This window comes from Crocodylus porosus, unplaced genomic scaffold, assembly GCF_001723895.1.
Source record: "Crocodylus porosus isolate Cpor-Errol unplaced genomic scaffold, CroPor_comp1, whole genome shotgun sequence".
NCBI lineage: Eukaryota > Metazoa > Chordata > Crocodylia > Crocodylidae > Crocodylus > Crocodylus porosus.
In genome coordinates, this window is record NW_017728909.1 from 24,906,453 (window position 1) to 24,933,684 (window position 27,232).

The 27,232-nt window shown below is 47.6% G+C and overlaps 1 protein-coding gene across 5 annotated transcripts in view; it reads right to left on the reverse strand.

Annotated features, from left to right (window-relative positions):
* The window catches only part of PRLR (prolactin receptor), a 145,805-nt gene that overhangs the window by 108,384 nt on the left and 10,189 nt on the right, over nucleotides 1-27,232 (reverse strand). For 2 of the 5 annotated variants that reach the window (XM_019531943.1, XM_019531940.1), the window contains one exon: nucleotides 11,851-11,988. The exons of 2 other annotated variants lie outside the window; for them this stretch is intronic. The gene's annotated coding sequence lies outside the window, so the exon portion shown is untranslated. Of the gene's footprint in view, nucleotides 1-11,402; nucleotides 11,542-11,850; nucleotides 11,989-27,232 lie in introns of all 5 variants that reach the window. One more of the 5 variants, XM_019531942.1, reaches the window with a different exon arrangement.

The following is a 27,232-nucleotide window of genomic DNA, read 5'->3' on the forward strand; positions in this document are numbered from 1 at the left end:
GACTTGAAGATCTACAAGGTCCCTTCTGACTCTACTTCTATGATTCTATGAAATTAAAAGCTGCTGCCCTCCCCAGAAATTAGGAAAAACGCCAGTAACTTCACAGATTACTTCCCTGCTCTGTTCCCACTCATTCTTGCTCTCTCTCCCAGTGAGACACTCCAGTAGCAGAATTCACCACAGTTGAACACCTGTAACATGGCTGGCTGACCTTTTTTAAGGGGACAGACAACCTGTTACAGACCTTTATACATTTTTTTGTACGGCAGTAAATTTTCTTGGGGCTTACTCATTTTTTACTAGTTTTATCCCCTAGTTTTTATGTCTAATAAATACTTTGGAGCAACTCAGTGGATGATGTGTTTTAACTAGATATGCAGGCTTGAGTGAAATGAGACTTTGCACTGGTTGCTAAAGGTTCACTATTTGGTGTTGCATGCTCTGAATTTGGAGCTTTAGTCTAATCAAGCGTTTTCACTCCAGCCCCATTATGCTGTTTTTTATCCCTTTTCACATGATTGATTATGTTGTTTTACCTGTTTATATTGAAATACTTTCTATAACCTTTACCCAGGCAGCTCCCATTCACAAATAAATCACAAGCAGATAAGGTAAATAATACATCACTGATTATGGTGGGTTTTTTTATTTTATTAGGATTCATTAAGATACTGGAGGAAGAAGAAGTTAAGACAGCTCAGATGACTCTTTCTTCTCATATAACTCTTACATTTACCTCTATTTCTATAACAGGTAACTTCTGGCCCAAAATTTCAGAACCAGCTTTTGTTTTGGAGTATAAAGAGGGCTTTGAGTCACCATTAAACATTGTTGATCTTCAGGCTCCTGGGACTGCCCAATGGATGCAATTTAGAGGCATAAAAGACATTGCCAAGACAACCTATGACAGTGTACACATAATTCTCCACCTGGGGAGAGGATGAGAAAAAGAACAAACCACACGCAACACATGCTTAATTGTACATGTGAGCATAAATTAAAGTATCTCATATTTTATTGCGGGCAAGAGCTCACATACTGCAATAATGAGGTCAGTATAAAGAACCAAAATTAAATTGAACTGAATAGGCTAGTGGCACTCAGTCCTGAGGAACCAGAATAACATATAGTTTATGGGGAATTGTGGCAAAAATACTATGGTTCAAAAAAAACCTAAACAACACAACACAGCTATGGCACTTTATTTAATTTCTATTGCGACTGAAAAAAATACTGCCTGTATTAAATTAGTGAAGTTGCATGTATTCTGTTATTCACGATGGCAGGGAAGATATATGTTATGTATACACTAAGAAACAACATTTTCTCTGAAGAGCTCTATGTGATAAACTGAACAGTCATTTGTGGCTTGGGATCTGCAGTCTGGGTATCACTAGAAAAAAAACAGCTGGGCATTTCTCTAGGACAGGGGTGGGCAGAATCTGGCCCACAGTCAGAATGGCCTAGTGGGCTGGATCCTGTCTGGCCCATGGGGCTCCTAAAATTTTTTTAAAACTTAGTATTTATTTGCCTCTGGCTCCTGTAAAAAATGACAGGAGTCAAGGGCAATAGGACCCAGGGGAAGCCACGGCAGGCCCCTGGAAGAGCAGGGCCTGCCTGGCCCCACCCGCCCCAGCCAGAAGCCCCTGCCTAGCAGAGGCTTCTGGTCTGGGACCATGGGGCTGTTCCCGCCTGTGCTGGAGTGGGAAACTCAGGTAAGAGCAGGGTCAGGGCTGTGTGCACTGGTCCCTGCCTGACCACAGGACTGGGGCGAGGGAGCTGGGAGCAAAAGAGCACATGGGAGCCAGCGCTGGTGTCCTGGGGCCAGTGCCAGTGGGGCTTCAAGCAGGGTGGCTCCCCTCCCTCACTGCTGGGGCAGCTCAGCCCAGTTCCATAGAGCCCTGGCAGCACTGGCCCCAGGTCACTACCTGGCTGTTGCTGGCTCGCAACCCCCCTGTCCAGCTCCGGGGGTGGCATGAGTCAGTGGGGGCATGATCCAGGGCACGGGGAAGGCAGCGCAGAACTTGGATCATGTGCCTGAGGCTTGGGACAGCAGTGGCCCAGCTGCCCGCCCCCCGGGAAGTGCCGGTGGGTGCCACCACCCTGGGAGTAATGGCCTGGGGCCCCTGCCCGGCAGGGGCCCAGCGGCAGCTCACTTCCCAGCCCCAAGACAGGCAGGGAGGCTGTGCCAGGAGTGGGAGTGGAGATGCAGTCGCTTTTATGCTCTGAAAGCTCCTGCAGCTGCGAGGAGCCTGGGGGTCCCGGGAAAGCTCCTGGATGGCCCCAGGGGCAGCATGGGTTGCCTCCCAAGGCTGATGAGGGTGGCAAGACCTGGTAGGGTTCCAGACCAGGGCGCAGGAAGCCCGGGAAGGCTGCAGGAGCTTCCAGAACAAAAAAGTGGATGCAGCTCTGCTCTGGCTCCTGTCACAGCCTCCCTGCCCGTCCTGGGGCTTGAGGATGAGCTGCCGCCAGACCCCTGTGGGGTGGGGGTGGGGAGTTCCCCCTGGGGTGGTGGCACGTGCCAAGGCCGCCCTTGGGCGGGGTGGGCAGCCAGGCCATTGCCAACCCAAGACTTATGCGCAGGATGCAACTTCTGCTCTGCCTCCTTAGGGCTTCCCGCATCCTGGGCCACATCCTGGCTGGGTCATGCCACCCCCAGCAGCCTCAGGTGGCTCCCTGCACTGCCTCTGGGGCCAGCCAGGAGCTTCTCTGGGACCTGGGCCTCCTGGAAGCTGCGGGAGCTTTTGAAGCAGAAAAGTGGCCGTGGTTCTGCTCTAGCTCCTGGCGCAGCCTCCCTGCCCATCCCAGGGCCAGGGGGCAAGTTGCCGCTGCACCCCTGTGGGGTGGCGGGCACTGGGCCTTTCACCTGGGGTGGTGGAACTCCTCAGGTCACCCATGGGGGGCACAGCTGGGCCGTTGCTGCCCCAAGCCTCAGGCATGCAATTCAAGTTCCGCACCGCCTCTCCGTGCCCCGAGCCACATCCTTGCTGCTCGTTCCACCCCCACTGGCTCTAGAAGCCTCCCACACTGCACCCCCAGCCTGACAGACCCTTCCCCAGTGGCCCCCGGCCTCCTGGTGGTGGCAGGGGATGCCGGAGTGCAAATATGACCAAGAGGATTCAGGCAGCATTGGCCCACCTGGCTCTCCTTATGGCCAGCCCTAGGGCACAGCACCACATGGGGGAGGGAAGGCCTGGGCTCCCCTGCACACCAGAGGCCCAGCAGCCCACTGGCAGCTTGCCCTTGGGCTCTGGGCTATTGCAGAGTGGGGTTGGGCGCTGACCAGCTCAGTGGGGAGTGTGCAGGGCACTCCCATGCACACCTCACATACCCTCAAACCCTTCCTGCAAACCACACAGCCACACCCTCCTCCACACACAATTATACTTCCCACAAATGCCATACACACACACACACACACACACACACACACATCCATCGCTTCCCACACATTCCACATCCACCCATACCCCGACACCCCTGCACACCCCACACACTATGCAAGAGTAAGACTGTATTCTGAGCTATTATGCAATCCCTTCTACATGTAAAGCAGAAACATACACATATCAGGACACACACATATATATATTAATGAAATTAAAATATAATATTATGGATATTTGATTTTTAGTACATAATTTGTTTTTTTTTCTGGTTTTAAGACAGCAAATCCTCTTCCCCAAAGGAGTATTTCCAGGGGCAAAGGGAGGGACTTCTGGTGGCAAGGGCTAGAGGTCAGAGGCAGGACTTCTGGCCCAAGATGGCACCTGTCAAGAGGTGGAGCTACCCATGCAGCCCTCGACAGCTTGCCAAAACTCACTAAGTGGCCCTCCGTCTGAAATACTTGCCCACCCCTGCTCTAGGTACAGGAAATCCTCCACTGGTCAACTTAATTGGTTTTAGGGCAACCATTGGAGTTGGGTGTTATGGGCTTTGGTCCTGATGTTTATTAACATATGGAAAGGAAAGAGCATGTGGCTGCAATTCAATAATATTTCATTGTGATTATCTATGATTACTCATGCAAATTACATAGTTTTGTGTATTAGTGCAGAACATCAGAACCAGAAGAAGTTCTAGGCTTTCAATGACAAATCTACATTCTGTGTTCCATGATCCAAATTCTGCACTAATATAGAGTGTATGTTCTATGTTTACTTTTTAATTTTTAATTAAAATTCAAAAAAATCTTTAAGACAGTCTCTGTTGCAACGCCTTCCTTCTCTCCACAAGCACAGAAATACAAATTATCTTAGAAACAAGCAAACAATTGTATTCCTTGGCAATATTGAGGGCAGGGAGGGAGTATCATTAACAAAAAACCCTCATACACGGAAATTTGGAATACTCTGTTTGCATTACCAATGATTACTTGCAAACGTAACATTATTAGTGGTTAACCAGGATTTTTATAGCACACTGTATGATCAAAGAACTGTACAAACATTGATTCACGCCACACCTGGAAGGCAGGAGAGTAAATATTAGTATCCCCAATTTTGCTGAAAGGGAAACTGAGATGTTATATGAGTCTAACAAGGCTGTGTTTCCATTGTTGTTACCATCTCCACTGCCCCAACTCTTCCACTGTCTGCTAAAGAAATCCATAGCCTACTGTCTTTAGCTAGCCTGCAAACTCTTGGCAGGCAGGCATTCTTTTAATATAAGTCTATACATTTCCTGTAACAGAGGTGCCTGATCCTGATTGGCTCCACAGGATATAAGCATAATACAAATAGCAAACAACAATAGTCACGGTACCTGATCAATGTACTAAGGTCTGGGCTGAATAATTTATCTTCTTGCTACCCATGGCATGATACAGTGCATGAGTGTGTTCTGTCTGCTATCTAGACATACTGAATTCTTATTATTGGAAGTTGTTGCATGTCTCAGGAATTAATTATGTTTTGACTAAAGGGGAGGAGACTATAAATTAAAATACACATTATCTTGTTCTTCAGAGTCCTAGTTAAGGCACTAAATACAATCTGAGATAGAGATAAGAGAGTATTAAAATATCAGTTACTCCTTTCTTGCAAGTAGCAGGCACTAAAATATGGTGACAAAATGATAAATAAAAATTCTAAAAAGCAAACACAAGAATCATAAAAGTATTGCTTATTTCAAGAAATGCTTGTGTAACAGAAAAGAGTGTTTTATATGCAGACTACAGTTTATCACAAGTTAATAAGCTTAATGTAAAAGTCAGGGTGAAAGCAGTACAAGGGAGCTACAACTCTCAGTATTATCTGAATAGTTCTAACTCTTTATATGCTAGCATATACTAATGGGAGTCAAATTAGCATGTTTTATGAAAGCTGAATGTTGAAAATGTTGAATATTTCATTAAGCTTTCTCTAGCCATTGGCAAGAGAGCTCAGGGTTCACTGGCTATAAACCCTACATAGTTATTCTGTCATCCCACTGAAACACTGGAGATATAGCAATTTAATATTTTGCAGTATCTTTTATCTAGAAGACACAGACGAACCTGACTTTCCAAATTCCATGTTGAAAGAAGATAATTTACTTTTACAGGGAAGTAGTTCTTATATTCCAAGTCATGCAGGAAGTAGTCTCTGATTCTAGAATTAACTATAGACTTTTAATGAGTATGTACCCTAAGCTGGTTGGGTTCCTTCTAAAACTAGTCAGAACTAACCCTGACTGGAATGATTTTCCAACAGAAAAATAGCTATGCAAACATGACCTGCCCCTTCTGCCTGTCTGGCAGCTGGGCTGAAACCAAGGCAGAGATCTGGGATATTCAGTGGCACTGGGAAAAGAGTTACAGGAGGGGCTGCAGCCACCCCAAAATTCACTGTAGCCCCCCCAACCCCTCTCAGCACCTTTAAAAAAGGGATCTTGTTAACTTTACTGCAAGGGGACTGTGGAACTGGTAAGCAAGCAACCTGAAAACTTCCCTTTCCATCTTTTCTGAATATTTATTCCCCTGAAAAATGTTCCATTTTTAATTTTTTTTCGGATTAATGCTCAATATTTTCCAGTCAGCTCTATTACCTACAAGTTTGATTGCCCTGAATGACTCTGAAGGTTTTATGTAGTTTATAGCTCAGGTTTGTGATGCAATACAAGCAATTCCCTCGTAAGTACTTGATTCTCCCAGATCAGGTTGGGACTTGTGGTATTGTAGGTTGTGCTCTACAAGTTTCACATTAAAGCTGTTAAATTTAAAGACACAAGTTCCCTTTCTCAGGACATGAGGAGACCCAGCACATAAAATACAAGCTGTTGAAGAATATTTACTATCCTGGGTATATGAGTTTGAAGCAGTTAAACCCTCCCCTGCCCCCAGTGGCTGCAGCCCTGACCCCAGCCTGCAGCCGCAGCCCACCCCATTCCCCGCACAGTTCAGGGGACACCCCCATGACCTCCCAGAGGTGCACGCAGGAGCGGGAGCCGCTGCCCCCTCCACACAGCTCAGTCCCGCACCCCACTCCAGTTGTGCAGTGCCTGCCCTAGCCCCACTTCTTTTCTCACCTCATCACTCCCTCCCTTTCTCGGTGACTGGGCTTCGGGGCAGGGGGGGCAGATCAAGACCCCCCACAGTGCAGGAGGAAGTGGGGCAGGGGCAAATCATTCACCGCTGCCCCCGCCCCACTACCTCCTGTACTGTGAGGACTGTCCCATGACTTGGCCTGGCTTGGGCCTCATTCATGGTGAATGGGGCCCCCAGTCAAGCAGGATAGTGGGACAATTGGAGCCTGGCAGCTCATCCAGGGGCATGGGTGGGTGGCTCCTGCTGCTGTGCGCATCATGAGGGAGCTAAGTGGAGGGCACAGGCCCCCCCCACCCCAGCTCCCCTGGATGATCCGTTGGGCTCTGACTGTCTCACCACCTTGCCCAGCCGTGGCCCCATTCACAGGCAAGGTTGTGGGAAAATCCCCCACAGTGCAGGAGGGAGTGGGGCAGGGGCAAGGGTGAATGATTTGCCCCTGTCCCACTCACTCCTGCACTGGGTGGGGTCTCAATCCCCAGCCCCACCCCCACTCCCTCCCTCACCACTGTGGAGTGGGAAACAGATCAAGGCCCCCATGGTGAGGGAGAGAGCGGGGCACAGACAGGAGCAGGGACTGGGGTGAGTGGGGCCCGGGCTGGGCTGAGTGGTGGGACAAGTGAGAGCCCAGGGAGCACTCTGGGCCTCTGCTTGTCCCAGCATTTATACAAATAAAAAGAAGGCATTAACTAATAGAAAAGCATTCTGTTCAGCTGAAAAATATTTTTAAAAACACTGATGACTAAGTACATAAATAATTCAAGAGGTTCCTTGTATCATCTCTACTGAAACACAGTCACCATGGAAAGCCTCAATCCAAATGGTGAAAATACAGCAAAGTTATAAACAGCAGAAAATACACTGAAACATAGAATTTCCTACTTAAATGTTTCCATGAAAAAATCAAGAAACCCAGAACTGTACTGCAATCCAGTGGTGATGCAGAGGGGGTGCACGTGAACCCCCTGAGAGTGCCAATGCACCCCAGGACTGGCCATGCTTGCCGCTTAGGCAATGGGCGGAGGGGCAGGTGGGAGTGCTGGTGTCCCCCCTGCAAGCGCCGGCTCAGGAGTGGAGCACTGTTGAGCTCCCAAAAGCGGCTGCAGCTGGAGTGATTGGCTGCAGCCACTTCCAGAAGCAGCCGCAGCCACTTCCAGAAGTGGCTGCAGTGATTGGCTAGAGCGATCGGCTGCAGGGGGACCTCCCCTCAAGCCACTTGGGAAGCATGTGCCCCCAAGGCGGCACCAGTTGTCCATGCTACAACCTGAACAAAATTATTTAAACATGAGAGGGTAGAAAAAAGTGCATATGACATGCATTCCTCTTTTTGTTTTCCAGAGCGAATTGCTGATTAAAATGTCACCTTTCACTGTGTACATTTAGGCTAAGGACACATGTTTAAAAAGCCTGAGCCTGAATTGATTCAACCTTTGCAGGTTAGTCTAACTTGGCTAGGCTAAATCAGTTTTGTAACCAAACAGATATCCTTAAAAATGCAGGCACATGCTTGTAGTGGCTCAGGCTAGAAGCTGGGGGGTGCTAGAGCAGCCCTCCCTCCCTTGCCCAGAGCTGAGCTGAGGGGTGTGTGGCCAGGCCCCAGCAGGATGCTGTGATTAGGGAGGGTGCCCCCCCCCCATCCCCAAACAGCCGAGCAGGTAATGTTTATCACCTCTAACTCTGTATTTAATCACCCCATTAAGAAAACAGAAGGACATTACCAGCCATATGTTGATTCTGCCTTTGTCCAGCTCAGGTAGCCAGCATGTGGTTTGCTAGATAATATTGAGAGGTGTCTGTGAGGGACAGGGGAATGCCTGCTTAGCAGAGAGTGGGGAAGGGATGGGTAGGGGGGAGGGCAGAAACCAGGCAGATGCCTGCAGAAACTAGAGGAGCTGTAGCCAGGGAGCAGAGGGGAGGGACCAGCCTGACTGTGGAGTAGAGAGCCCTGCCCAGCCCAGAGAGCACACCAGCATGCTGGGCGTGGAAAAGACTTACCTGAGATAGAGCAGAGGCGGCGGGACGCCACACCAGGAGATAAAAGGAGCCGCCGCGGGAAAATACAAAAAGGAAAAAAAAAAATGCCCGAGCCTGAAGAAGCCGGGGCCAACAGCCCCATTGGTGCGGGCACACTTTATAACAGCGTGCTGGGACCAATTGGGCAGCCAGACCCCCAGATCCAAGATAAAAAGCCTGGTGGAAGACAAGCGAGGGGGGTGGGACGCAGACCAGAAGTGGTGTCCCCAGCTGGCCCGGGGAGGCCAGAGAATGCAAGCAGTCCCAGTGAGGGGACCTGGTGGTAACCCTGGGAAAGGGTCTCCACTATAACTCAGGGCCTGAGAGGGCCCAGGGATTTGGCTACAGAGCCCGTGTGGACCGAGGAAGCCAGCAGCAGAGATTGGAGCCTGGCAGGACTTGGTGGAGCTGGGATACAGGTGAGACAGATGGATGGCAGGTCCCAAGCCCGGGGCAGAGGCGACGTGTTGGGGGACAGACCAGTACTGAGGCTGGACAGTGTATAAATCGGAAAGGAAGAAGGCAGGAAGAAATGCTCGGGATAATGACAACTCCCACATCCGGTGGCCATCGTATTCTAGGAACCTGAGCACCAAAGCTGGCACAGGACATCAGCCTCAACAACGCAGGTGATGACATCAAAGTTGGTATTAGGTGAGGGGTAGGGGAGGTTGGAGCCCCACAAAGGTGAAACAGCAGGAATGACCAAGGGGAGATGGGACAAAAACATCGTCCTCCCAATCTGAAGGCAATCATCATCAAAGACACGGCAGGCAAGGCCCCCTGGTGAACTGACCCGAAGTCATTCCAGTGACCCAGGTGTTCATCCCTAAGAATAACGGCGAGGCTAGAGAGGAATTCCCATATGAGACGCACTGGAGAGAGACAAGGCAGACTACACTGGGGGAGTCTGGCTTATCTTAAACCAGCAAGGGGTCTAGGACAGACATTGCATAAACTGGTTTGAGCCAAATCAGTTAAGTCTGATACTACATTCAACCCAGTTTATCTCAAACTGGTTTCAGCCATTGTCAAACTGGTTTATGTGCACTGAACATCTGTTCTGTTACAAATTTAAACCAGTTTCTGATCACTTAAACCGTTTTATGTGTAATTTCTGTCCCTAGCCTTATAGCTGAACTGCCTATCTGTTGGCTCAGATTGTCAAGTATGACTTGCAATAAACTTGGTTTCTTTTTTTACTTTTTCAGTTCAGTGCCTTCAATTTGTGTGAGGAATGTAGTCTCATGACTTCCTCCACCAATAGAAGAGGACTGGGAAAAAGAAACTGGTGATTTCTAGTCACAGTGAAAGTCAATCATTTAACCTGGTAAACAAATATAGCTGTAGCAAACTTCAAGCAAAGGAGTTTGCTTCCAGGCAGTCACTTACAAAACAACGGGTAGAAAATAATATGCATCTAAAATAGGCATACTAATGTCCTCTGTAAATTCTACTATAATACAAGGACATCGAACCCATCAGGCCCTGTGGGCTGGATGAGATGCAGAGGGATCGTTTGCAGCCCAGATTGAATCCACAGGTTAGCCCTATGCACCAGATCCAGTATGCGCACCAAACCAGGCTCACGCATCACATATATTGTGCAGGGCCAGGGCTGGTGGGCTCTGCATGCAGCATGAGGGCCAATTTGGGGCACACCACATATAGCATGTAGGTCCAGCCTGAAACCTATCAGTGGCACCGCTGGTTAGGTGATAGGGCTCCATGGGCTCCATGGGCCAAATCCGGCCAATGGGCTGTATCCAATTTCTTTTTTATTGCAGAGAATAGTCCCTATATTCTATCATAGTTACGTGGCAGCAGTTAATATTAGTAACATAAATAGTAGTTGAAATTGTGTTTTTCCTACTCTTAAATTGCTGGTATCATTATTAAGCTTCTGGAAGCCAAGAAAGGAAGATAAGTGGGACCAGTGGGAAGGGAGCAAACTAAAAGATGTGTAGCTCTGTGAGATGAATGCTGCCCTGGAAGGGAGAAAACCATGGTTCTAGCCTGAATCTTTGTTCCCTATGGGACAGAAGCTTCTTCAATATTCTCTACCCATTTACCAAATTAATATTAAATATAAAGTGCAGCTTCAACATTATCTAGTGAGGGAAGCAGATAATGCCTGACCTGGAGCTTGGTGGGTCAAATAGGCTATGAAGTAAAAAAATGGTAGGTTCAAATCCTGGGCGAGGGGTGTTGAACCTGGATGAGTACTTTAACTACTCAGTTATTGTAGCTAAAACAAGGAAGGTTTGCTATTGCCACTGGCCATGAGTGTTTGCCAGGTAGAAATTTGTGATTTACATACCCAGCGTACATAGCTGCTTACCTGCCTGGCCAGTGTGAAGCCTACATACTCAGAAGCTGTGTGGATGCTTGCAACAAATAAAACAGAATACGACTGCAAACTGTGTGTAAATTCCCAAAATAGCCATGAGCAAGACTAGAAAACTGCTATCTGACAGCGTAAAGTGAAACAGAATTCTGCCCTTAATGAATCTGAAGATGACACCAAGCTGGATGGGACAGCAAATACTTTGGAGGATAGGATTGGGATTCAAAATGACCTTGAGAGAAATGGTCTGAAATTAATCGACTTCTGGAGTCCTTCCTTCCACCCCTGCATTAAGATCATTTATGCCACATGGGACAAGAGCTATTTAGGATGGAGCAATCAAATGCACAAATACAAATCAGGGAGTAACTGGCTAGGCTCCACCATGGGTTTGGACCAAACATAAACAGAGGACAGGACAAGAAATAACAGTTTTAAATGCAGTAAAGGATATTTAGGTTGGATATTAAAACAAACTTTCTAAAGATGTGGGTAGTTAAGGAAAGAGAAACCTCTTACCTAGAGAGGTTGTGGAATCCCCATTACTGGGGGGGATACAGCAGGATAGACAGACACTTGCTTGGACTGGCTAGACAGCAGTGATCTAGGATATGACCAGGGGTATGGCCTAGATTGCCTCCTGAGGTCCCTTCCAGCCCTATTTTTAATGAAGGGTTGTTACATTGTATTTAGCGGTCTCTCTACCAGCCTAGAAAATAAATAATGTATTAAAAGCTAGCAAACACAAGATTAAAAATCCAAGCTATTCAAAGTGTGCAAAGCTTGAGGAGAATGAACAATGAATGTCTTGTATTGTTAAGACCAGATTTTAAACCTCTTTCTTACACAGATGAAACCCCCCCCTCAGAAATTCAGTGGGAGAATTTGTGCACATGTTCAAAGTGAGCAAAATGTTCATTCTTTCCTTCTTTATAACAGAGTTTCTTTTGCATTACTATTTGCTTACCAAGATAAGATTATCTCTGATTTCCATGTTCCTTGATGTCTCCTGAATAGCCCATACTTATGAATCTCAAACGGTAAGATACATTTCTATCTCCCTGCAGGTGTAAATAGACTTGCTCCTGTTTGGTATTCTCCTGGGCTACGGACAGAAGTTACACATAAACTGGTATAAGTAATCAGAAACTGGTTCAAACTGTACCACAACACAAGTTCAATGTACATAAACCACTTTCAAAATCGCTGAAACTAGTTTAGGATAAACCTGGATAGATGTAGTATCAGATTTAACTGATTTATCTTAAATTGGTTTACTGAACTTTTGTCCTAGATGCCTTCCAGATTCAAGCTAACTCACAGCCCCGCAGCATCTGAGGATGCTTTGTATTGCCCCCCACAAGTCCTCCTCCACACAGGATAGGGGAGCTACCCTTGTCCCCAGCTGTCTGCTTCAGCCAAACAGGGAGGCATACTCTAGGGCCCCCCTAGCTGCTGGCCTGAGCCACTGCAGGCATGTGGCTACATTTCCAGAATCAAAAGTGAATGTCTTCACTTGTTTATGGATTCAGTCCATACAGCTTAGACTAACCTGCGAAGACTGAATTGATTCAGCCAAGGACTTTTTAACTGTCTGTACCTAGCCCTAGTGACTCAACTTTACTTACCATGCTTTCCTGCATACATGTCCTTTTAAAATATTACGTACAGATTAGCAGAGGTAATTTACAATAACAATATTTCCAGAAATAGCCCTTTCTGCTACTGGAATATTTCAGGTTTACTGTTATCCTCTGTCCCGGGAAAAGAGAAGGAAAAAGTAACAAGACGTACTCACCGGCAACAGGAGACACAGTACAGCAGGGGTGGAAAGAAGAGCCTGCACGGCTCATCAGCCGCCTTTTTATCTAATTAAGGCCAGCCGGTGACGTCAGCCCCGAACGCTGGCTGGCGAGGATAAAAATGGCAGCTGATGCCACGGAGGAACAAGGAGGAGGAGGAGAGAGCATCAAGGAAAGGGGGCTGCAGCTGCCTTTGGGAGGGAAGAAGATCTTTCCCACAGGACCCGCAGAGCCCGACAAGCTGGGGTTGGACCCAAACAATGTGGGGCGGAGCACCCTTCCGGGAGCATGGACGGAAAGGCGGGTGAGCGGCAGGCACTCCGGACCTGAAGACGGAGTCAGAGATGGAACCAACGCTCGAGCGGATTCCAGATGGGAGTATTGGGATGACCAGGGCGAGAAGGAAGTCATGCCAGAGAGAAAGACCCCAAGGAGAGCCCCAAGGGGGTTACAATCAGGGCGAGTATGGCCGCCAGTCCTGGCCGGGTCAACGGGAGAATGGGAGTGAATCCCAGAGGCAACGGGCAGTAAGAATGTCCCCAAACTAGAGTAAGGGGAAGAATAGTAAGGGGACAGGGCATAGCCATGTCAGGAGGTGGCTCATCTCTTTAGTATTTTGTTGACAAGTTTCTGTTTTGTTGCCCTGTACGAAGGGGAGGAGTAGAGGGTATTGCGAGCATCCCTGAGGAACGGGGCCAAGGGAAAGCCCCAGAGGGGTTTTTTTGTGTTTCCCTGAAAGAACGGGTGGAGGTAGGGAAGGCATAGGGGCAGGCCTGCGTGGGCAAACCTGACTGCAGGCGACAAGTGCGCAGGCGTCCAGCTGTGGGATGCAACTCCATGAGAGCGGACAAGGCTGATGGAGGGACAACTTACACAAGGGGGTTAGGTCAGGGTGTAGGGGTGGCAGAGCCCCATGAATGACCGCTGGACGAACCACAGGCCACCAAGCAAACCCAACAACCAATCCCGCCCACTGAAAACAACAAGTCTATACAGTGAATAAAAATATCATGTATAACAGAGTACCAAGAGTTTCAACCTTGTTTAACAGAATCCACCCCATCTTGCATTTAGGGTCCCATTTATGGTCCTGTTCCTTTTAAGAATTGTCATCCCTGAGAGACTATATCACCATTAGGTATCAAATATGAAGGAGGAGAGAGCAGCACCCCAAGGAGATGGTTTCTTGCCATGCCCTCAGGTTGTACATTAAGGTACTTATGGAGTTTAAGGGTCAGATCCACAAGAACATTTAGGCACCTACAGCTGGTGCCAGGTACTCCTGCCCATTCTTAAAAACAGCCCAGTGGTTTGAGTATTCCCCCAAGGACTGGGAGATCAATGTTCTGTACCCTTCCCAGCCTAAGAAAGTGCCTATACACATGCGGTGAGGCACTCCAAAGTGCTGTAATTACAGCGTGTCAGAGGAGACTTGATTAATCACCAGGGAGGACTATACTTTGGTTGCTCGGGGCTGCAGGGAAGCAGTCAGGAAGGCCAAGGCAGAGATGGAACTGGGACTAGCTCCCCGGATCAAGAACAACAAGAAGTCCTTTTCTAAATACATAGGGGGCAAAAAGAAGTTACTGGGTAACATGGGGCCTCTGCAAAACACGCTAGGAAATCTGGTCGTCACACCAGAAGACAAAGTTAACCTATTTAACAATTGCTTTGCCTCCATTTTCCTGAGCAGGGACCGGATCAGCCTCCCCACTGGGACCCCCTCAGGCCCCAGGGGAGGCGCACCCAGGCCAAGGGTCAGTGAGGATCTAGTCAGGGAACTTCTGGAGGGACTGGACATATTTAAATAGGAGAAAGAAAGACCCAGGAAACTATAGGCTAGTTAGTCTTACCTCAACCCTGGGTAAGCTTTTTGAGCTAATTATCCTAGTGCATGTCCATGAGGGGCCACCAGGGGAGATTATGCTTAGGGGCAACCAACATAGGTTCATTAGAGGCAGGTCCTGTCAGACCAAAGTGGTGGCCTTCTATGACCAGGTCACCAAATCCTTAGACACAGGGGTAGCAGTGGACATAGTCTTTCTGGACTTTAGGAAGGCCTTCGACATGGTCTCTCACCCCATTCTCATTAAAAAACTGAGGGACTGTGGTGTCAACACCTACACAGTCAAACGGGTCACTAACTGGCTGGAGGGCCATACCCAGAGAGTAGTGGTGGATGGGTCATTTTTGACCTGGAGGGATGTGGGCAGGGGGGTCCCCCAGGGCTTGGTCCTTCGGCCTGCACTGTTCAACGTCTTCATCAGTGACTTGGACGAGGGGGTAAAAAGCACCCTGTTCAAATTTGCAGATGACACTAAGATGTGGGGGGAAGTGGGCACGCTAGAAGGGAGCAATAGGCTGCAATTGGACCAATACAGGTTACAGGGGTGGGCGGATGAGAACAGGATGGGTTTCAACACTGACAAGTGCAAGGTGATGCACCTGGGGAGGAAGAACCAGCAGCATACCTACAGGTTGGGGAACTCCCTTCTTGTCAGTACAGAGGCAGAAAAGGATCTTGGAATCATTATTGATTCCAAGATGAACATGGGCCTGCAGTGTGGGGATGCAGTTGGGAAGGCGAACCATACTTTGCCATGCATCCACAGATGCATCTTGAGTGAGTCCAAGGAGGCGATCCTTAGGCTGTTGAAATCACATACAGTGTCCTTGGCTGGTAAAGTGTAAATCAAGTTGTAAATAAATTCTTAACATATAAGGGGTAAATGGGATTTAGTTTTGTGCTTCACTGAAATAAAATATATTCCCTTGCATGTGATGTGGCTAACCATCCAAAACAGACCCTCAGATTCCACTTTTCTGAAACTCAAAGTCAATAAAAACCCCAATCCTTTAGGACTGAACCCCAGCACAGAACACACAGCAAATGTAGCAAGTGCTCAGCACTATATGATGAAGTATCACAGTTACCTAATAGACATAAATTAGTCAGCACCAAACAAAACATCTTAGTTTTGTCCCTTATGCAAAAGTCTTTGAAGCACATTCCTTCCTCAGTCCAGATGAACATATTATGACAACAGTAATGGCGGGAGCATTTGTATATATGTGGGAGATGAGGGAAATCCATAGGTGCTATATACCTAATATATAAACCAGATCCTGGAGTACTTAGTTAATTAGTACTTTCTCAGACAAATACTCCCCTTGGAATTGCTTATGCCATCAATTATTTGTTTTCTTCTTGCTTCTGGGAGTGCTCTTATGGTGTGAGACCTACATTTTGTGGCCCTACAATGACTGCAGGATCAGACCCACTGATCATTATGTAATTTAGTGAGTGGGTGGTTATTACAGCAACCCAAAGAATGTGACAGCATGTTATAGACCACTTAAACATTATAGGAAATGTACGGCCTTCTGAAATCCATTACACAGTGTCCCGGGGAACCGGGACGGGACTTACCCATGGCGGCGGAGCCCGAGCGGGACATCTGCTGCTTGTTTACGCCGACGCGACCGGACGCCGGCGATAAAAGCGGCCGCCGAGCCGGGACAGAGGGGAGAACGAGCCGGGAGCCTCGCATCAGCCGAGGCAGAAGACCCGAAAGGGGAACGAGCCACGGACCCCCCAGCAGGGGGGATAGGAAGCTCCCGGGCTGGACGGGCTGCCAACCCCTCACCGCGAGGAGTCGAGGACTCCGGGGAGGAACAAGCGGCAAGGTCCCCAGAAGGAAGGACCAGGAACCCTAGCAGGGAGCAGCAGCGTACCCAGGCAAAGGGAAAGATACCAGCCACGGCCAGCCGCAGGACGACGAGCAAGGAGCGGCCGATGAGCGTCGAGGACAGGGAATCAAGCGACGGGGAATTTTGGGACTGTGAACCCGAGACAAGCAGGACTTGCAGGTCCTGGGTTGGGGCGGCGGTGTGGGAACGCAACATCGCCAGGCAGGGCCGGGACCCAGAAGAGCGCTAAGGAGGCGCTATCGGGCAGAGGGTGATGCCAGCTGGCTCCGACTACAGATAGGAATTGCCCAAAAGAGGCCCGGGAAGGTCCGGGTTAGGGACCCAGCCAGTAGGGCTGTGAGGACCTAGTTTCAGTTTTCAGGTTTGTTTTCCGGTTAAAAGGGATACCCCAGCTGAGGGGTATAGCCGGGGAGCTCAGGCTAAGGACCCCATAGTGAAGCCCCCGCTTTGACCGTGACCCAGCCCCGGGTCACCCAGGGTACAAGGAACTCTAGGATCAGGGTCGGTCAGACCAATGAGGCGATCAGCCCGTCCGTAGGAAGCCAGGTCGCACATTAGGAGGGAGCATCAGAGGAGGCGTAAGGCCGGGATACAAGGGGTGGCGGAGCCCCACAACGTGACCGCCGAGAGGACCCCGGGCTGCAGAGTGACCAGGAACCACCCTAACTGAACATAAACATCAAAGTCATGGCGGGCGAGATCTAGGGCGGGAAATGGACTTCATAACACCTACTCCAAACCAGTAGCATTCCAGGGTGATCAGTGACGGTCCTCCTTCCACAGGCGACTACCTACGGGGAGGATCCCTCCCTCTCCCTCCAGTCCGGTGGTCACACACAGAATGTAAGTTTTGGGGAGGAAGATGGACAATCTCAGAAATTTCTGATAGCTATTAAGGTGCAGGGTAGTTAATTATGTGTATCTTTAACAGGAATGAAATAGTGCGGGAAGCAGCAGCATGCACCACCAGAAACAGCCTGGCTGACAGACACTGCACATTCAAGTGTTTCCCATACTGCTGCCTTGCAGCCAGGGGATTTTTTTTTGACCCATGGAGATCAGAAAAAAAGTGGGGTGGCACACATGGAGGCAGCATGTGCTACCCAAAACTGGAGCTTCTCTGGCTGGAGCCAAGCTCCAGCTGGCGGCCAGGCTCCAAGCTGCAGGAGCACCGAGGCCGCAGCTTCCCTAGCCCCCAGCACCCCAGGTAAGACTGTTGGGGCCAGCACAGTTGTTGGCCCCACCCTCCACTACCCCACCTGGGGCAACTTGCAGTGTGTCAGAAACCGCATGGCATAGATGTCCCCCGGGGACAACTAGCAACAGCACAAGGTGTGCCACAGCTAGTTTTCCCTGGGGGGCCAAATGTCTGTGCTCATCTGGACATGGCCATATGTACCAAGAAGCATTACCATAGTGAGCCAGATTGCTTAGTCTTATCTCTACAATTACTCAACCTCCCAAAGCAGTAACATTTGCCTGAAGAAGGAATTACTAAAATGTACTTTAGCATTGTGAGCTCAAGCCATCTGCTGGAGTAGGCAATGAAGTCCTGAGCAAGGATGACTGGGTTTGCTGCTGTAATAACAGTGGCCAGCTACCTAGTTTTGGATAGGTAAAAAGTACAAAACCCTAAAGGTTTTACCACTCTATTTTTCCTTGCCCTTTGATCCATTGGGGCAGATCCTCAGTTGATGTAGAGCAATACAAGTCCGTTGACTTTGGAAGAACAACTTGTCTAATCCTCCAGATTCGGGAGTGGCCTGTTTACTTTAATAACAATTTGATGGATCAAAGGATCTACTAAATATGAACAGGAAACTCATAATTTGTCCTGTGTCTACTAAGTACCTCAAAAATGTCTTGATATTGTTTTGTTTCCTGCTGATATTATTCACACAGCTTGTTAAAACTTCAATCACTTAACAATTAACTGAACTATGTAAACATGAGTACACAGGATTATATAAACTAATGCTAGACTGTTACTTCAGACCTGGGTACAGTACAAAAGATCTTCTAAGTAAGTGCAATAATGAATTTGGATGTGGTACATTAAGGTTCTGATTATCACTTCTTACTCCAATATAAAAATAGTTAATGCATATTTGAAATACTGAAACAAATACAGAGATTTAAAAAACTGCATTCCACTAGTACCTTCCCCTCTAAACATGAAAGCCCAGAGATATGGTCACCTGCTCCTTAAAAACAAAAAACTCAACACAGCTCCAAGATGGAAAGAAAATTAAAGTCCTTAGGAGAATTCTTTCCTTTTAAAGCATTGAAAAAAAATGAGGAAGTTTTACAGAAATTCTTCAGGGCATGGACTGCTTTTTACTCTATATTTGTACAGCGCTTACAATGAGAGTTAAAACTGATTTGTCCTTTGGGGAGTTACCACAATACACATATGCACCACATATTAACATTCAAGGACTTGGCATTAAAGTTAGTGCACTTGGCAGTAAAGTTAGTTCCAAGTCCCTGCAGCCCTGTCATGTGCCCCTAGTGGTTGGGCAGACCCAGCAAAGTTAGTACCAGGTCACGTCTACTTGTGAATTAACGTGCTTTAACTAATCGCACCTAAATTTGATACCTGGATTTGCAGATATCAAATTTAGCCTATGACATGATTAGCCTAATTTTGCCATTTTAATGTGAATGACGGGCATGCACTTGTAGACTCACACCCATAATGAGCATTAAATTAAGCTACTGTGCATTAACATGTCTCACATAGATGTGTCCTCTGTGTCAGAGGACTGTATTAGTAAACCTCCCAGAACTGTTTATATATACACATATATATTTGTATGTATATACGTGGCAGAGTAGGGGGTGCTCCTGCATTGAGCCACCCACCTCACTGCGCCCGACCACCTTCCAGGCTCCAAGTGCCTCCCTGAGGCACCTCATGTCTGGCTGACCCCCTTCCTGGAGCACACCCCCTAGCCTGGGGGTAACACTGCTACCACCCAGGGATGGGCTTGATTCTGGCTCTATGCACCCTGGGAAACACAGGGCTACCTCAAGGGTACTTGATGCACTTCAAGAACGTGGGATGCTTCCCTCAGTCGGAAGCACAAGTAGTGGTCTCCCTTAGTCAGCCAAACCAAGGGGACCCCAAGGCATAATCTAGACCCACTCCCAATAAGTCTCCCACACTAGGTACAAAGGAGAACTTTATTGGTTACAAGGGATAGTGTTGGAATAGGATACAGGGTACGTGATGCCAGCCACATAGGCAGAGGGAGCAGGTTTCCCCCCTCCCTCAGGAATGTATCCAGCTCAGGTTACCTAATGAGATAGGGTAAGGTGTGTATCCTCTGCTGGTCCCATCTTAACCAAACCGTCACAGAGCAGAGTTTTTGGGGAGAAACAGAGGTGGCTTTCTGCTACAATATACATACATACATATCTGTATTTGTTTGTATACATATGCAAATGCAGTTACCAGATTTAGGTGTGATTAATTAAAGCACATTAACACACAGATAGACATGACCTGGTACTAACATTAGTGCCGGGTCTGCCCAGCCACTAGGGGTACATGGCAGGGCTGCAGGGACTTGGCACTAACTTTACTGCCAGCTGCACTGACTTTAGTGTCAAGTCCCTGCATGTGTAGACACCTGCCAAAATCGCTTAATGAGCATTAAATTTAGTCATGCCTAAATGCACATGTAGACATACCCAGAATAAAATAATTCATTCCTGATGTCTTTTAGTGAGTCATAATAGGATTAATTTGGCCTCTGCAGACTTGAAGATTACATGGTTAATAGTTCTCAAATACAAAACATACCTGTAAATCAGTGTTACATTTAATAACTCTCCAAAGGACTCTCTGAATTAGCTTCAACTAGACTTTTGAACAAATTGTGCTTTATATTCCCCCCACAGACCTTACTGTTTGGTGCCATGTCCTTTTTTATTGTATCATGTGCTCTGCCTTTGCAATTCCCTGTCTTGGTGGATAAGAAAATGTTCTTGGTTGTCTGTAAAGCCAAGATAAAACCTTGCCTATATACTTTGAGGGATTTATTTCAGACCACTAAGGAAATCTTCACTAGGAACAATCTTCTCCTTACCAGTGTTAATAAGTAAGGAACTATTTACTTGCAGATGTAGTTAGGGATCTTCTGGAAGGGCTAGACATTTTTAAATCTGCAGGTCCAGATGCCAAACCAATAGTGTTGAGGGAGCTGGCAGCGGTCACCGTGGAGCCCTTGGCCTGGCTGTATGAGCATTCATGGTCATTTGGCCAGGTGCCGGGGGATTGGAAACTGGCTAATGTGGTCCCAATTTTCAAGACAGGGAGGAAGGAGGACCCAAGTAACTATAGGCCTGTAAGCCTCACCTCAGTGCTTGGGAAGATCTTGGAGAGAATCATCAAGGAGCACATCTGTGGGGGGCCTGCAGGGGAGATCATGCTCAGGGGCAATCAGCATGGGTTCATAAAAGGCAGGTCCTGCCTGACAAACCTGATTGCCTTTTATGACCAAGTAACTAAATCCTTCGATGATGGTGTTGCTGTGGACATAGTCTTTTTAGACTTTAAGAAGGCCTTTGACACTGTCTCTCACCCCATCCTCATCAATAAATTAAGTGACTGTGGCATTGATGCCTGCAGTTGGATGGGTAAATATCGGCAGATGGGGTGCACCCAGAGAGTAGTGGTAGATGGGTGGTACTCAACCTGGCGAGATGTGAGCAGTGGGGTACTCCAGGGGTCAGTCCTCAGGCCCGCACTGTTTAATATCTTCATCAGTGACTTGGACAAGGGGGTGAGAGGCGCGCTGTCCAAGTTTGCTGGTGACAATAAGATGTGGGGCGAGGTGGGCACATTTGAATGGAGAGAGAGGCTGCAAATAGATTTAGACAGACTACAAAAGTGGGCAGACAAGAATAGGATGTGGTTCAACATAGACAAATGCAGGGTGCTACACCTTGGGAGAAGGAATCCACAGTATATGTAGAGGCTGGGGAGTTCCCTCCTTGAAAGTACAGAGGTGGAAAGGGATCTTGGAGTCATTTGTTGACTCCAAGATGAACATGAGCTACCAAGGCCAGACCGCAGCCAGCAAAGCCAGCTATAACTTGCCATGCATCCAAAGGTGCATCTCAAGCCAGTCCAGAGAGGTGATGTTCCCCCTCTATGCGACACTGGTCAGGCGCAGTTGGAGTACTGCGTCCAGTACTGGGCGCCGCACTTCAAATGGGATGTGGCCAGCCTGGAGAGGGTTCAGACGAGGGCCACCCACTTGGTGAGAGGGCAGCAGGACAGGCCCTATGAAGAGAGACTGAGGGACCTGAACCTGTTCAGCCTCGGCAAGAGGAGGCTGAGGGAGGACCTGGTGGCTCCCTACAAACTCATCAGGGGAGATCAACAGCATATAGGTAGAGCCCTTTTCTCCCCAGCACCACCTGGGGTGACAAGGAACAATGGTAATAAGCTGACGGAGAATAGGTTTAGGTTAGAGATCAGAAGGCAATATTTTACAGTTACAGTGGCCAAAATCTGGAACCAACTTCCCAGGGAAATGGTCCTCGCCCCTACCTTGAGCAAATTCAAGAGGAGGCTGGATGATCACCTGTCTGGGGTCTTGTGAACCCAGCATTCATTCCTGCTTGTGGCAGGACGTCAGGCTAGATGATCTGTTCAGGTCCCTCCTGACCCTAGCTACTATGAAACTACATGTGCATAGGAAGAGAGAATACTGCCCCCATAATTTGTTTTTCATTTTCTTGTTGACTCACTTTTCTCTACTGTAAAATGCTCCAGAATGTTTGCAATTGTGACTTCTATAACATAAATGACTGACTCATGACAACACATCTATTCAGTGTCATAGGGAGCAAACACAACAGCACACAAGTGGAAATGGTGTGCACTTCATTTGCCAAGCAAAAGTGATGTATCTGGGCAGACCAAAGGATCAACTGATGCACAGATCCTTCCTTACCCCTGCCCTGCACACTAGAGATATATAAGCCAGGCAACTTCTGTACCAGAAGAGTATCTGACAGGCACCTCTTGTTAGCTGCCCAGTGAGCAGGGACTGGGCAGGATTCCTGCTACACATCCTCCCATTGCCTGGCCTATCAGGCTGTGAGCTTGATTAATAAATGGAAGGAAACAGGTTTTTATTTAACTAGATCTTTAAAGATGCAGCTTGTTTCATTTGAAAATTAACAAATGATAACAAGTGAATGGATTAACTCTGGTTAACCTAAGGACATCTTACTTCTAATTGGAAGGGTGAATTTGACCGAAGGAGCAGCTGACAAGGCAACCATAAGAGGTCACCTGCTGCGAGCCAAGAAACTGACTGAATACCAAGATAAATGACATGGGTCTTTTGGGAGTGGTTCAGGTAAGCAGGGATGAGACAGGATTAGATTCCCATTTGGGGATGGAGAAAGCAGTAATTCTAGTAACACTGGTGTGAAATACTACACACTACTCTCATGAAAACTAGGGACTACACACTCATTAAAATATTAGTCAATCTCCTTGTGCAATAAGGCTCTTGAGAAATGCAGTGGCACATTCTGAAGATTAAACAGAATCTCCAGGCCAACATAGGGGTTCAGGACTCCTACCTGAAACATTATGCCAAACACCAAAAACAATTTTCTTTCTTTAACTTTTCTTGAGGGTATGGGCATACAAACAATTTAATGCAGCATAATGGGGGTGGGCTTTTTTCAGATGGCAGCCTCTCTGTATTGACTGACTGTATGTACAATCTTATGCATGCTAAGTGGGTGAGAACCTATTAGGACTCTGGTCTCACATTTCTGGGCCAACTGCTTGAACCACTAGGGCAGTGGTCACCAACCTGGGGATCCTGATCAACAGGTAGATCTCAGAGCCTCTTTGGGTTGCTCATGGCCTGGAGGGACAGCTGGGCATGTATGCATGAGCACATCCACCACCCCCAGCCCCTGCAGGTCAATCTGTCAGGGAGGGAAGGTGCAGGGGTCAGATCAAGGCCCCCGCAATGAGTGACTGACCATGCAGTGCAGCCAGGAGCAGGGGAAGGTAAGTAGGACCCCAGCCCAGTTGCGTGGTGGGAGGACTGGAGTCTGCGGGGCTCCTCCGGGGGGGCTTTGTGGGGGGGTCCCTCTCCATCTCTGTGGGGGCAGAGGTGGCAGAGGCAGCTGCTACTATGCCTCAAATCCCGCTGCAGCTGGGCATATGTGGGCATGGCTCGGCTCAGCAGTGGGGTCTCACATGGGGGTGGCCCCAGCCATCTGGGTCTGGGAAGATCTGGTCATCCAGGGGTGTGTGTGGGGGTGGGGGTCTCATTGCTGGGTGCAGCCTGGTAGAGGCCCCAGGAGCTTGTGCCCCCCCCACTTGTGCTCAGGGCTCAGCAGGCAGTTCACAGCAGCAGCTGCTTCAACCTGAGCACAGGTGGAGGCGGCACGGGTCTGCCAGGCTGTATCCAGGGGCGGGAGTGCCCCCGTCCTCCACGGCCCTGGATGACCAGATCTTCCCAGACCTGGCCCAGCCAGGGCCCGACCCCACTTCTGTGCTGCCACTGTGCGGAGCCATGCCTGCCCAGCAGCCAGAGGAACGTGGTATTGGGCCCCGGCCCAGCCAGGTCTGGGACTCTCCATGGCATAGGGGCATGTGGGGGGAGCTCCCATTGCTGGGCGCAGACCAGTGGAGGACCCAGGGGCCTGTTTCCCTCCCACCTGTACTCAGGATGAGGCAGCTGCTGCTGCCTGCCCACTGCATCCGGAGGCAACATACCTACTTGTAGTGAAATTCTGAAATTAGGAAGGCATAATCAAAGGTATGAAGTGCATAATTATGGGTACACCAGAAGCCCTTCTTCCCTCTGATCCCAGAGACATTATGAAAGATCTGGTTGTGGAGATATAACTCTTTGCCATCTAGTGGCTTGAAACCTAGACTGACCACGTTACTCTTCAGTGGATTCTGGTCTGAGTTAATGAAGAAACATTATCAGTACAGGTTAAGTAACTCATCCTGACCTTTTATTCAACTTTCACTTTATATGCCCAAATGGCACTTACCCTCAGGTCCATTATCTTTCAGAGAAAGGGAAAACTAAGTTTGTCTACATGGCACAACAGATTACCCTGCACAGATAACTCATCACGCACGATAAAATAATTTGTTGCTCAGCAGAGCTAACTAGACCTGGTGGTGCTTCTATTATCTTGAATATCTTTACACAGCACTGCACAGTGCTTTCTAGATATACTCCAAGAACAGGGCAACTTAATTACATTTTGTTTCACTGAAATGAATTTTAACTTCATTGTTCTACCCATATCCCAAATTAAGAAAATACATGTTTTACCCATAAATTCCCTCTGCAGTTCTAACTGGAAGCAATATTTTTTTTACTCCCTCTTCTGGTCTGTTATACAGGTGCTATTGTTTACTGTAAACAGCTGTCCACTCCCATCTGCTACCTGGAGGGATTTCTCTGTATATGTAGTTTCATGTTATAAAACTTTTTGTTTGTAATCCTTGGGGATGAAATACACTGCATACATTTATTTCTTAGGCTTGATGCAAAAGGATCATTTTATTTAAAAGTTGTGTTTCTAACTACTTGGTTTCTAAACTGTTTCTTCAAGAGTATATAAAAACTGTAATTCTTGAATAAAGATACTTCAGAACATTGGCAACATACATACTTGTAGCGAAATTCTGACATTAGAAAGGCATTAGACAAAAGGATATTATAAGTCTCTCTGTGATTAGCTTATATGATTGTTTGACAGTTAACTATAAAAACAGAAACAGAAGGTGTGAAATCCAACTGTCTCCTAGCAATCAAAAGTACTAACTGGGCATGTCTACATGTTCACTGATCTGCTGTAGTTACTGTGCATTAAGTTTAGTACTTGGATAATCAAGTACTAAATCAATGCACAGTAACTTACACTACTGCGCAGTAGCACCAGCGCATGGGTTTTTAGTGACACTTACTGCTCAGTAGCTTAATACTACTGTGTAGTATCATGTTAACATGGTTTTTGCCTGGCATGCTACTGCACAGTGTTATTAGGCTACTGTGCAGTTAGTGTCTTGTATAGATGCACCCATTGTGTAGGATCATCTACCTGATTTTAGTAGGTGATTCCTGATCAGTGCTCCAGAGGAAAGAAAATTAAAGTTTATATAAAGGTGATACTGGACCAAATTCAGTCCTGACTTCAAATTTGGTGATCAACTGAACCATATTACACATTTGTAAGCATCACCAGGGTTTATCAGCCAATAATATCCACATAGGCAAGTCATTGGTAACCAAATGATTTGCCCTTTTTTCCATCCCTGCAAGGTGAACTCTGCTAAGGTAGGGGAACTTCCAAATGCTGATTTCTCTCTATAGAAAAACATTTATCTTTACTATATAACCACCACATAGGCTTCAAAATATGTTAATTTTCCAAGACCTGTGCAAGTACCATCTATTCTGAGTACAGACTTGGAAGACAAGACTACAGAACCCTGATTTGAATTTGTGTCTAACCTTGGGTTAAACAGCTAAGCCCAATGTTAACTGGTTATAGGTTACCGGTTATCATTTAGTTTGGGGCAAAGTGCAGTCCAGCAGAAAAGGCAGGGGAAGGGAAGCCACGCGGTGCCCCAGCAGGAACTGGAAGGCAGCAGGGCAAGAGGGAGGAGAAGTGGGGACTGGGAAGGGCAAGGGGGGATTAGTATCCATAACTAGTCTGTTCCCTCTCTCCCAGCACACCAGTGGCTTTAGTAAGCTAGGGAAAGCCCCTTGCTGGCTGCTGCCATCCATGGCTTCCCATGGGTTGTATCATTTGGTGGGGCTTGCTGCCACCTTCTTCCACCCTGCCCCCACATCAAAAGCCCCAGGGAGTAGCTCCCAGCAGCAGCTGTGTCCGAACGGATCTGTGCACAGGCCCCAGCTCCCCACCCTGAGGCAGGGGGCTGCGGCCCTTCCCCCACATTAGAATAGGGAGGGGCAGGTCCCAGCCCAGGGCTCCACCCCCCCCGCCAGGACTTTGTATATGTTATTGGTTAATGATTTAACCAGATTAATTAGAGGAGGTTAAACGGATAATTTTTAAAATTATATTTATATCCCTAATCTACCCCCACAAGTAAATATGATGTAATCTGGGGAACCTACCAGGGTAGAGCTCTGGGTAGGGTAAGCTTAAGCTACCAGGGTAACTTTAGTAATTCAGCACTGGTCAAAGGCAGCTGGCCCACAGTGTTCCAACTCCACAAAGAGTTACTAAACAGGGAAGGCATCCCACTGGAATGAATAAGCAAGTTATACCCAGATTTGGCCTCGTTTTCTCTTGGATTAATTACTTTTTAAATGCTTTCTTTTATGTTGGTCAATGTTATTACCTTTAGTAAAATTTGATAGTTTGGAAAAAAGAAATTTTATATATATATGAATTCATATATATATGAATGACAGGGAAGATTCTTTAAATGTTTGAATCACACTTTTACTAAAGGACCTACTTCCTCTTATTTAAACCCCTATTTTTCACAAGGTTGACTTAGTTAAAAAAACATACCAGTGTATTCCTTTGGAACAGAGTTTCAAGAGGAGGGCTGGAGAACTCATAGGATAATGCCCGACCTATAGTTGTTCTGGGAAATCAGAAATATGCCCATGGGCAAAAACAGTAGGACGTAGAGCTCCAGCCTGCAGTGGACAGCCCTCCTCGGCACTGAGCACAAATCTGGGGGGCACATGTCCTCCATGCCTCCTGCAGCAGCAGGGAGCTATGCCCCTCCCATGGATGAGCTGCCTGTGGCTCTGTTGCATGAGCCACCCTGGCCCTGGGGTC